General features: G+C 35.8%; 1 pseudogene; it reads right to left on the reverse strand.

Moving 5' to 3' along the window:
- Positions 1 to 2700: 2700 nt before the first annotated feature.
- On the reverse strand, positions 2701 to 2873 carry LOC128592774 (uncharacterized; annotated as a pseudogene).
- Between the last annotated feature and the right edge of the window lie 9495 nt (positions 2874 to 12368).

Genomic DNA, 12368 nt, shown 5'->3' on the forward strand with positions numbered 1-12368 from the left:
TAAAGCATTTTGCTGAAAGAAACAAGTCTTGAATATTTAAGAGAGAGAGAAGGGTTTCAACGAGTTGAATCTAACAAAGTACTGTATTTAGACACTCCACAAAATAACCCTTTGCTTACATTTAATAAAGCATTTTTATTTACCATGAATGGATCTGAGTGTTTTTAAAATTTTTCTCCTTTTTTGGTAAATATGTATTGAGTAGTTTCACTATATGATCTAATGGTGTAATTTTATGGTCTAGATTCCCATTAAAAGGTTCTTTCTTTCACTGAGTGCCAGCTACTGGCATAGCAGACATAGTAGCAAGAAATTATTACTCAGCCTGCATAACATTTTCCTTATAAATTTCACCTTTTACATGTTGGCAGACATCAGAGAGGGAAGCCATAAAAGCATCATCATGGGGCAAAGCCATACATACAAAAACAAAGCATTATAGCTTGTATGCTAGCCATGGAATCATGGAACTAATCATGTAACAAGATAATTATTAAGAAGTTCTTTGGGAAAAAGTGAAGGAAATGTAATTTTCTTTTTTTTTTTGAAACAGAATCTCACTTTGTTGCCCTTGATAGAGGGCCTTGGCATCATAGCTCACAGCAACCTCAAACAGTTGGGTTCAAGTGATTCTGTTGCCTCAGTCTCCCAAGTAGCTAGGACTACAGGCGTCCTGCCACAACGCCCAGCTGTTTTTAGAGAGTGTCACTCTTGCTTAGGTTGGTCTCAAACTCTTGAGCTCAGGCAATTCACCCACGTAGGCCTCCCAGAGTGCTGGGATTATAGGCATGAGCCATAAGGCCCGGCCATGAAATGTATTCTTTATAAAATGTAAGGAGAAAGGATTGATAATGCCAGAAAACCAGAGATTTTGTTATCTTATCTAGGTCCACAAAATGATACAGTCTTTTAATTACACATAGCAAGCATACATTTATATTCTAAAATGCATACTGTAAAGAAAAAAAAGACTTGATTTGAGTCTGTCTATGGTGCAGTGCTGAATATAGTATTTTATAAATAAGCTGGAAAATGTTGATACAATTTGATTAAATACCATTTAGCTCCATTATACCCCTCCATTATACCCCATGTTGGCTTTGAAAAAAATTAGCTTTGTTGATGAATATTAGCTTAGTCAGCTACTAAAAACATATAGTTAGTTAATAAGCCAGTGAACCTACTTTGTGAGTATTATCATGGAGTTTTGTTCCAGAAGAACTCTATGAAGTTATCATACAAACATGAAATCCGAGTTTTCTTGACTTTTAACCTATTTATATATTATTGAGTCATGCTCAGTTCTTGGCATGAGAATATTTGTCAAGGGAGACTATGGTAGTGATATGTATATAGGTCTTCAATTGATTCTGAAATTTTCAGAAAGCAATGATCAATTAATTCAGATTATATTATATTTATATTACTAGGTATCATTCAAAGTAATCTTGAGTCTGTACTTCTCCAGAAAAAAATTATTTTTTAAAATAAACATTACATAAATCACTAAATGGTGTGTACCACAATTACTTAATAGTTACTTATTAGTTAGGTTTTATCCTAAGTGCATTCTTCTTAATGATTTTTAGTATTTATCCTTTGGAGAACAGGAAAAACAGACTAGGTATGATAGAAGTCCTTTGGAAAGTCTGGTTTCCATTGTCCTGGTTAGAAAAAATGGTTTTAAATCTTGATGCTACTTGATATCTTTAATTGTGACAATTGTTACAGAAATAAATATTTTGAAATTATTTCAAAAGAAATACTTGCACTAAGTTATATTGAAATATAATTTTTTAACTTCTCATGAGAAAAGGCAGAGAGTATAAAGTTCTTGATGAGAGGAACTTTAGTTTACTGCCTTTTTATTGCCATCAGTAGCATAGAGACTGGTACATAGTAGGCATTAAAAATGTGTGATTAATAAATTAACCAATCAATTAAGTAGAGTTATTGCATAAGGAATATTCATTATGATATAGCATTGGCCCAATAAGTAATTTTTAACAAGGTGATGGGTTGATATGAACTCTGCCCTTCAACTACATAAATGAATGCACTCTTGACTCAGAGGCCAGATTAAAATTCAATCTGATAAAAATTAGAGACCTGTTATGAGGTGGTGAGAATTCATCTGTAGAAGTATTTGTTAGCTGACTGATTAAAGGGGAAAAAGCTCAATGGCTCTATCTAATCAACCTCTTTATGATGAAGTACAGAAACATTTAATGACTATGTTTCATTTTCTCCTGAGGAAGATCATAACTTCTGTTGTTTGACAGACTGCAAATTGTGCTCATGTAGTCAGCCCACTCTTCTTCCAACTCTGAAAGAAGTAGATATTGTTCTACTTCTTAGTTACTCTAAAGATGTCCTACTTTCACCAATCATTCTTCCTGCTGTTATTCCTCTATCTTCAATTCAAGCCCCAGAAATGGGTAGTTCACAGTCAATTTTATTAGATTTTACAAAAGACTTTAAAGACTTAGTGAGCAAGTCCTGTCAGCTTTTTATTTGGGACCTTTATTTAGGCAAATTGTTGTATACAGTTGCTTTATTGTTAGTCACAGCAGGCCTAAAATTACAAAATCTGCTTGAGATACGTTTGTGTAGAAGTTGTTCAATTTCAATTGTCAGCCTCCAATAGTAATGTTTGCTTAATAATCATGATGCTTTTCTAGTAAACCAAAACTACTGGGGTAAAACTGATCCACTTCTGTAAAAAGGACAATTTTTGTTCGGTTCTTTCACTCAACTAGTATGAATAGCAAACATGGATGACTAAGTTCAAAAGGAAATACAAAGCATAAAAAAATAGTTCCTTAAGGAATTAAAATCTACACTTGATCTTAGCCAAAAGGCTGAGAAGCAATTGGGAATTAAAATCTAATTGGTTGATTTCCCTTAGCTTCAAGAAGGTAAATTAGCATCATTCATGAGAGTTTATTTTGGCAAAGACTATCAAAAGAAACTGAATTTGAAGCTCAGAATATGCTTTTAAAAAGGGAGAATCAGGAACAATTTATTATAAGTATATTTGATGTTACTACTAGTCTGCATTGTTGTAGAAGTTTGAGCCAATGTAATAAGATAAGAAAAAATATAATACATTTAAAAAAAAACATAAGTAGAAATGCACCTATATCTTTGACTGTAAGAAGAAAACTGAGAGGATAACATACTAAATGATTAAAAGTGGCTATTCTGAGAAGTAAGACTGTGAAGTGAAAAGGAAATTGACGTTCGTTTTCTCTCTCCATTTCAAGGCTGTCTGAATTTTATATTTATATTTTACATTTAAATTTTATATCTACTACAAATATGCATTAATTGGTTGCATTAAGTTAGAAATCAAGGAATCAATATAATCATGAAACAGGATCTCAGCAAACCAGAAAGAAAACTAAAAGGATTATCAAAACAAAGGACAAGTCAGAAGCAGATTTTAAGAGCTGGAGGATGGAATGTATGATTGAAGAGCTGGTAATGTGAGAGCAAGAAATCATGAATAAGATGGGAAGGCTGAATGGGGAACCATTTGTAACAAAACTGTGACAACAGTTTTCATGTGCACCATGAACTATGGTATATCCATACATAAAACAGTGGTCTCAATCTGTGGGTCGCGACCTACAGGAACTGGATTAAAGGGCCATGGCATTAGGAAGGTTGAGAACCACTGGTTTAAAAGGTCAGAATAGGACTGAAAATGTGAATGTGCACAAGTAAACTATTTTCAGTGTTTAATCAAGGAAATGGTACAATATGATCTACATTTTTCCCTCATATTTTTATTTAAAAAATTTCAAATCTATGGGAATTTTTTTTCTCTCTTTTTTAAATTAAATCATAGCTATATACATTAATACAATCATGGGGTACAATGTGCTGGTTTTATATACAATTTGAAGTATTTTCATCAAACTGGTTAACATAGCCTTCACGGCATTTTCTTAGTTATTTTGTTAAGACATTTATATTCTACATTTAATAAATTTCACATGTACCCTTGTAAGATGCATGGTAGGTGTGGGCTCACTAATTACCCTCTCTCCACCCATCCTCGCCTGTGGCTCAGTGAGTAGGGCGCCTGCCCCATATGCCGAGGGTGGCGGGTTCAGACCCAGCCCCGGCCAAACTGCAACCAAAAAATAGCTGGGCATTGTGGTGGGCGCCTGTAGTCCCAGCTGCTCCGGAGGCTGAGGCAAGAGAATCGCGTAAGCCCAAGAGTTAGAGGTTGCTGTGAGTCGTGTGACGCCACGGCACTCTACCTGAAGGCGGTACAGTGAGACTCTGTCTCTACAAAAAAAATAAATAAATGGTAAAGTGAACAGCTATATACTCTGTCAAATTTTGCCAGTTGTTAACATTTTTGTGTTCTTTGCCTTTCTTGATATGTATTTTTCCTGGAAACACTTGAAAGTGAGTTGCAGAGATTGTGACATTTCACTTCTAAATACTTCATCATGTATATAACATTTATAACTGTTAAATTGTAATAATAGTTGTTAGTTTTAGACCTCTTAACATGTGCCTGGCCCTGTGATAAATGTTTTACATATAGTAGCTAGTTAATACATACAACAATCCTTTGGGAAAGGTCTGATTGATGTCCATTTTATTGATAAAGACCAAGATGAGATGTAAGTCTATCTCTGATTGACTCCAAAGTCCAAGCTTAAAAACACAAGACAGGATACAGTTAAGGGTCCAGATGAGTGAATTGACATTAAGTTTCCATTGAAGTTCAGAGCAAGGAGCAATCATGGCAGACCAGAGTGGTTTGGAAACATATCCCAGAAATTGGATGGATATCTTTTAGTTGAACTGACAGAGATTATTTTCTCTGTTTTATTGTTGTTGGAAGTTAATGTCCTAAAATCACTGAATTTATACATCCATTTCCCCTTTCATTTTCAAGATTAAAATTAATTGTATATGAACAACTACTTCTCATCAGCTTTTCCTTATATGTAACTGCAATGGCATGCTCTCAAAGGATATTACAATGTATATTATATGGAATGTACATTACTTTGATGACATTATGTATTTTCCTGGTTGAAAGTAACAGATTATCATCAAAAATTTTCTGTATCTGCTGTGTAAAGACTTCTTAAATCATAGGAGCTCTCATAGCAGGTCTGTTTCTAATGTATAGAGGAATGTTATGTGTGTAAATATATCACCCAGAATGATTCAAAAGTGCAAAACTAGACATGGTTCATCACTCAACAAAAGAAAAGTGAAGTTGTGCCAAAACAACATTTCTCTTCACATATCCCATTGCGTCAACATTTAAAGAAGGATTATTTCTGAAAATGTGCATGAGTCAGAAGTAGGGAGTGAGTAATACCGTACTTTGGACTTTATTAATATTTTACTGCTGAAGAGACATCATCTAGTTTTCTTCAGTAAAATGTTGAGTTACTGCTTCATGTTCAGATTCCTAACTGGCTTCTTCAGAAAAACTTAAAGAGAATTTGAATAACTGAATTACCATTATCCTCTGAATTTAGCAGAGTTGTTTTAAAATGCTTTAATTCAGTGAACAATACTTTAATTTTTACCTGGGTGGAAATGACCACCAAAGGTGGAGGGTTACAATAACCTTAGAATAGTGCAACAATGTTCTTTAGCAAGTGAAAAACAAGGTTAGGTTGACGTTTCAAAGTCAGAATATGCATAAAACTACATTAGATGGTTTGTTGACATTTAAACTGCTTGGTGGATTTAAAAAATCTATCATCATGAAAAGGTCAATGAAAAATATTCATGAGGCCCATCATGGGGAAGAATTTTATTATGTCTTATAATTTGTACATTTCAACAGGATTTGGAAGTCCCTAAATTTCATTCCTCTGTGTATTCTTTATCCCCATTCCCATATTTCTCCCATTGAGTATAACATTTTTGGCTGTCATTATGAATGAGTCAAGGAATTTTTTTTAAAGGCCCACTTTGAGGCTCCATATTTTAAGCCAGTAGGGCCATGCTATTTTAATTCCCAGACACTTATTACTGGGCTCCAACTGTTATTCCACCACTAGAATTGGAAAAATGAGCACAAATCATCTATCTTTTTTCCTTTTTCCATCTTAGATCTCACAAATGGACCTGGTTTTCTCATTTGACACACCCAGGTTTTAGTACAGTGATCCTAGCATGCCCATAGCAATAGAAAGAATGGCCGTAATCTTTCAGGGGAACTCCACGTTTAAGGTGCTGAAAAAGAACAAAGTTTTGTATGTTAAAGTAAGAAGCATACCCTAAATTGCATAGAGGGACAAGATTTAATCTGTAACCTCATTACTCCATTTTGTTCTGGGGAGCAACTAAATAACACAAAGGCCTATCTTTTTAGAGTTAAGAACAAAATGTTTCCCTCCAAATAAATATACTTGTAAAAATAGAAGCTGGACAGTGCTGTCATATATGGATGTATCACCCAGAGCTGCCTTAAGGGCTGAAGGACTTATTCTTCCCAACTGTTGGGAGTACTATCAGTAGATGGCCCTCAACCCTTTCAGAATTGCCGTTGGTTGAGGAGAGCCGCCTCACCCAGGTCTTGCTCACATTTCAGGGAAGCCCACATCTAATTACTGGGCAGTGGAGGGGTGTAGATGCAGGCTCCATTGCTTACCCCAACTTGGAAAAATGCTGAAGGGCCCTCAGCTCCCCAGATCCCCAAGGTGATGGCTGAGGCCTCTCTTGTGACTGCATCAGGGACCGACCTCTCCCTCTGCCCAATATTGCTTCTTTCCCTTTTTTTTTTTTTTTATTATGGTTGTTGATCCCAAGAACACTCCTAATAAGCCACCTACATATCAGAGTCAGTTTCTCAGGGAATCAATCTTGGGAATGCTCACATGAGTGAGGAGCCATTCCACTCAGGGAATGGATTTTATAAAGCTCAGAAAGAATGATGCTTTGATAAATATTTCTTCATTGAACTTCTTCACAGTGAGTATTTCTATTTTATGCAAGTTTAATGTGAAGGAAAATCTTTATATGAAGTCATGCTGCCAGCCCATCCCCCCAGCCTTTGATTTTCCTATGTTTTTCAGAACACTGAATCCTGTTTGATGTGAGATCCAAGGCTACACTTTTGGAGTATGTGATGATTTGGGGCTTGATTTACTGCTCTTTATCCTTGGTTTGTTTCTGTTTGAATTCAGAGGATCATTAATCTTCCTGGGAAGCTCTCAGGAGTTGATGGTGCCCTGTCTCATTCATTGATATAAGCAGGATTATTTAGATATTCATATATCTCTGACAATTTTTATATCAGTAAAGTTTCCAAATGTGGCAATATTTACGAGGAGAAAAATACATTGGAGGCAAAGACACAATTGTTTGAGGTTTACCATAAGGATGTGACTGGCTTTAACTAGTTTGTTGGTAAAATGACAGAGAGTGCTGAACTCTAGCTTACTGGCAGTTGATGACCTAAGGCTAGAGAAAGAAACTTTACTGCAGGCACTGGAATTGCTCATCACCCAGCAAATCCTCAGACCAGCCTGTGAACCTGTCGGTTGGTATACAGACCCTAGAACCTTATTATATGCCTCTGCCCTCTCCAGGCTTCTCCCCTGTGGATGCTCTTACACTTAGGCACAACCTCAGACCCAAGTCACATTGAGTGTATGGGTCCTCATACATTGAGTTGTGGGGAACAGAATGGCATAATGATTAAGTGGACATACCCTGGAGCCAGTTCCAAATCTTAGCTCTGCCCCTGGCTAATTGTGTGATCTTGGACAATTACTTAACCTCTCTGTATCTCAATTTCCTCATCTGTAAAATGAAGATGATAATAAATTGTCTAATTCACAAGGTTTTTATAGATATTATATAAATTGATGTATGTCTAGTAGTTAAGACGGGACCTAGCACATATTAAGTCCTGTACTTTGAAAAATTAATTAAAATACGTTAGGAGTGACAAAATAATGTAGCAAGAAACACACGTGACATGGATATGGGGTCATAAGGACTGGCTCTATTAACAAACCAAGAAGTCTCCACTGACAAATTTTGACAACAGAAAATGTAACCATAAAGTAGAATGTGGGCCTAAATACTCAGAAGCCCCTCTAACAGTTACATTTATAATAATATATAAACCAAAAAAATAATTCTAGTGTAATGATGGATACATGAAGCATACTAATATTAGCAAAATGTATGCAGTTTTGTTCCTTTAAACTTTTTTAAATTTTTCACATATACATGTGTTTATTAGGTTTCCATTTTTTTGCCTTCACAAAATTAAAAAGGCTTAAAATTTAATAACAATAACAATGTTTAAGATAAGGACTAGAAACAACCTTGTAAAGAACGAACAAACCAAATACATTCAGAAAAGGAATCGGACAATTGCTACATTGAAATAATAAGCAATAAAAAGCATAGGAAAAACACTGGAAGATATTGGCCTGGGGAAAGACTTCATGAAGAAGACTGCCATGGCAATTGCAACAACAACAAAAATAAACAAATGGGACTTCATTAAACTGAAAAGCTTCTGTACAGCTAAGGAGACAATAACCAAAGCAAAGAGACAACCTACACAATGGGAAAGGATATTTGCATATTTTCAATGAGACAAAAGCTTGATAACTAGGATCTATAGAGAACTCAAATTAATCCACATGAAAAAAGCCAACAATCCCATATATCAATGGGCAAGAGACATGAATAGAACTTTCTCTAAAGATGACAGACGAATGCCTAACAAACACATGAAAAAATGTTCATCATCTCTATATATTAGAGAAATGCAAATCAAAACAACCCTGAGATATCATCTAACCCCAGTGAGAATGGCCCACATCACAAAATCTCAAAACTGCAGATGCTGGCGTGGATGTGGAGAGAAGGGCACACTTTTACACTGCTGGTGGGACTGCAAACTAGTACAACCTTTCTGGAAGGAAGTATGGAGAAACCTCAAAGCACTCAAGCTAGACCTCCCATTTGATCCTGCAATCCCATTACTGGGCATCTACCCAGAAGGAAAAAAAAATCCTTTTATCATAAGGACACTTGTACTAGACTGTTCATTGCAGTTCAATTTACAATCGCCAAAATGTGGAAACAGCCTAAATGCCCACCAACCCAGGAACGGATTAACAAGCTGTGGTATATGTATACCATGGAATACTATTCAGCCATTTAAAAAAAAATGGAGACTTTACATCCTTCGTATTAACCTGGATGGAAGTGGAAGACATTATTCTTAGTAAAGCATCACAAGAATGGAGAAGCATGAATCCTATGTACTCAATTTTGATATGAGGACAATTAATGACAATTAAGGTTATGGGGGGGGGGAGGAAAAGCAGAAAGAGGGACGGAGGGAGTGGGGTGGGGCCTTGGTGTGTGTCACATTTTATGGGGGCAAGACATGATTGCAAGAGGGACTTTACCTAACAATTGCAAACAGTGTAACCTGGCTTATTGTACCCTCAATGAATTCCCAACAATAAAAAAAAAAGAAATATTAAGCAATAATAAAAATAATAATGCAAAGAAAGTAACATTCACATTGTCAAATAAGAGTACGTCTATTATAGAATGCTTTGACTCTGAGATTCAGTATGGAGTCATCAGTTAACTTCTTCTTCTTCTTTTTTTTTTTTTTTGGCCAGGGCTGGGTTTGAACCCACCACCTCTGGCATATGGGACCGGCGCCCTACTCCTTGAGCCACAGGCGCTGCCCTTCTTCTTTTTTTTTTTTTAAGTATCAAAAAATAGACAACTAGGGCGGTGCCTGTGTCTCAAAGGGGGGTAGTGCGCCAGCCCCATATGCCAGAGGTGGCGGGTTCAGGCCCAGCCCCAGCCAAAAACTGCAAAAAAATAATAATGATAAATAAATAAAATAAACAACTAATATTTATCAATAAAAGTAAAAGATAATTTTGAAAAACAGATCATGCCAAATCTTATGGACCATAGAAAAAGAATACTTCAAAATCATACTACTTGATCTGGATACACCTGATATTAAAATTGGAGAATATATGTTATTATAAAGGGGAAATTACAAACATATGTCACTTATAAATGAGGATGCAATATCCTGAACAATATATTAACAAGTTGAATTAAAAATTAATGTTTAAAAAATAAAAAATTAAAATTAATGTTTAAATAATGTACTTTGGTCAAAAATTAAATCCAATTTATGTGAGAATTAGCCACTGTTTTCTTTTCTCGTTTTTTTAAATTTTTCTTCTTTTCCTTTCCCTCACCCCTTACTTCCTTCTCTGTCTGCTCTTCCTTTTCCCCGTGCCCCACCATGTCATTAATTGTCATTAATTGTCTTCATATCAAAATTGAATACATAGGATTCATACTTCTCCATTCCTATGATGCTTCACTAAGAATAATGTGTTCCACCTCTATCCAGGTTAGTACAAATGCTGTAAAATCTCCATTCTTTTTAATGGCTGAATAATATTCCATTGTATATATACACCACAGCTTACTGATCCATTCCTGAGTTGAAGGACATTTAGTTTGTTTCCACATTTTGGCAATAGTAAATTGGGCTGCGATAAACAACCTAGTACAAATGTCTTTATAATAAAAGTTTTTTTTTCTTCTGGATAGATGCCCAGTAATGGGATTACAGGATCAAACAGGAGGTCTAGCTTGAGTTCTTTGAAGTTTCTCCATACTTCTTTCCTTCCAAAAAGGTTGCATTAGTTTGCAGTCCCACCAGCAGTGTAAAAGTGTTCCGTTTTCTCCATATCCGTGCCAGCATCTGCAGTTTTGAGATTTTGTGATATAGGCCATTCTCCCTGGGGTTAGGTGATATCTCAGGGTGGTTTTAATTTGCATTTCTCTAATAATTAGGGATGATAAGCATTTTTTCATATGTTTGCTAGCCATTTGTCATCTTTAGAGAAGGTTCTATACATCTCTCTTCCCCATTGATGTATGGGATTGTTGGGGTTTTTTCCTTGTGGATTATTTGAAGTTCTGTATGGATCCTGGTTATTAAGCATTTGTCTGATTCAAAATATGCAAATATCCTTTCCCATTGGGTAGGTTGTCTATTTACTTTGATTGTTGTCTCCTTGGCTATACAGAAGCTTTTCAGTTTAATTAAATCCCATTTGTTTATTATTGCTGTTGTTGCTATTGCCATGACAGTCTTCTTCATAAAGTCTTTCCCCAGGCTGATATCTTCCAGTGTTTTTCCTATTCTTCTCTGAGGATTTTTATTGTTTCATGCCTTAAATTTAAGTCCTTTATCCATCTTGAATCAATTTTTGTGAGTGGAGAAAGATACAGTCCAGTTTCAGTCTTTTATAAGTGGATTTCCAATTCTCCCAACACCATTTAATGAATAGGGAATCTTTCCCACAGTGGATGGTCTTGTTTAGTTTATCAAAGATTAGGTGGCTATAAGTTGTTGGTTTCATTTCTTGGTTTTCTATTCGATTACAAATGTCTATGTCTCTATTTTTGTGCCAGTACCATGCTGTCTTGACCACTATGGCCTTGTAATACAGCCTAAAATCTGGTATGGTGATACTCCTGGCTTTGTTTTTATTACTAAGAACTGCCTTAGCTATATGGGGTTTTTTATGATTCCATACAAAATGCAGAATCATTTTTTCCAAGACTTGAAAGTAGGATGTTGGTATTTTAATAGGGATGGTGTTGAATCAGTAAATTGCTCTGGGAAGTATAGACGTTTTAACAATGTTGATTCATCCCAGCCATGAGCATGGTATGTTCTTCCATTTGTTAATGTCCTCTGCTATATCCTTTCTTAGGGTTTCATAATTTTCAGCATCCTTTTCTAATTAGAACACTGAGGAATATAGGCATAGATGGCATATTTCTTAAACTGATCAAAGCTATCTATGACAAACTCACAGCTAATATTTTATTGAATGGAGTAAAACTGAAAGCTTTTCCTCTTAGAACTGGAACCAGAAAAGATTGTCTTCTGTCACCATTACTATTCAACATAGTCCTGGAAGTTCTAGCCAATACAATTAGATAATACAAGAAAATAAAGGGCATCCAAATGGGAGCAGAGGAGGTCAAACTCTCCCTCTTTGCTGATGGTACGACCTTATACTTAGAGAACCATAAAGACTCAAGCACAAGACTCTTGGAAGTCATCAAAAAATACAGTAATGAGACAAGATGGCTGACTGAAGCCAGCTTTCCACAGAGGCTCCAGTCCAGAAGAAGAGTTCAAGGACAGAAATTTAGCAAGTAACCTGGTGGATTAGAGCTGCACCAAGAGAGAAGGTTGAAGAATGCACATCAACCCCGCTGAGGTGAGCTGCGACCCCAAGGATACAAACGAAAGGCAAAAAATCCATCACCAAGAGGACGGG

Source organism: Nycticebus coucang, chromosome 8 (assembly GCF_027406575.1).
Source record: "Nycticebus coucang isolate mNycCou1 chromosome 8, mNycCou1.pri, whole genome shotgun sequence".
Lineage (NCBI taxonomy): Eukaryota > Metazoa > Chordata > Mammalia > Primates > Lorisidae > Nycticebus > Nycticebus coucang.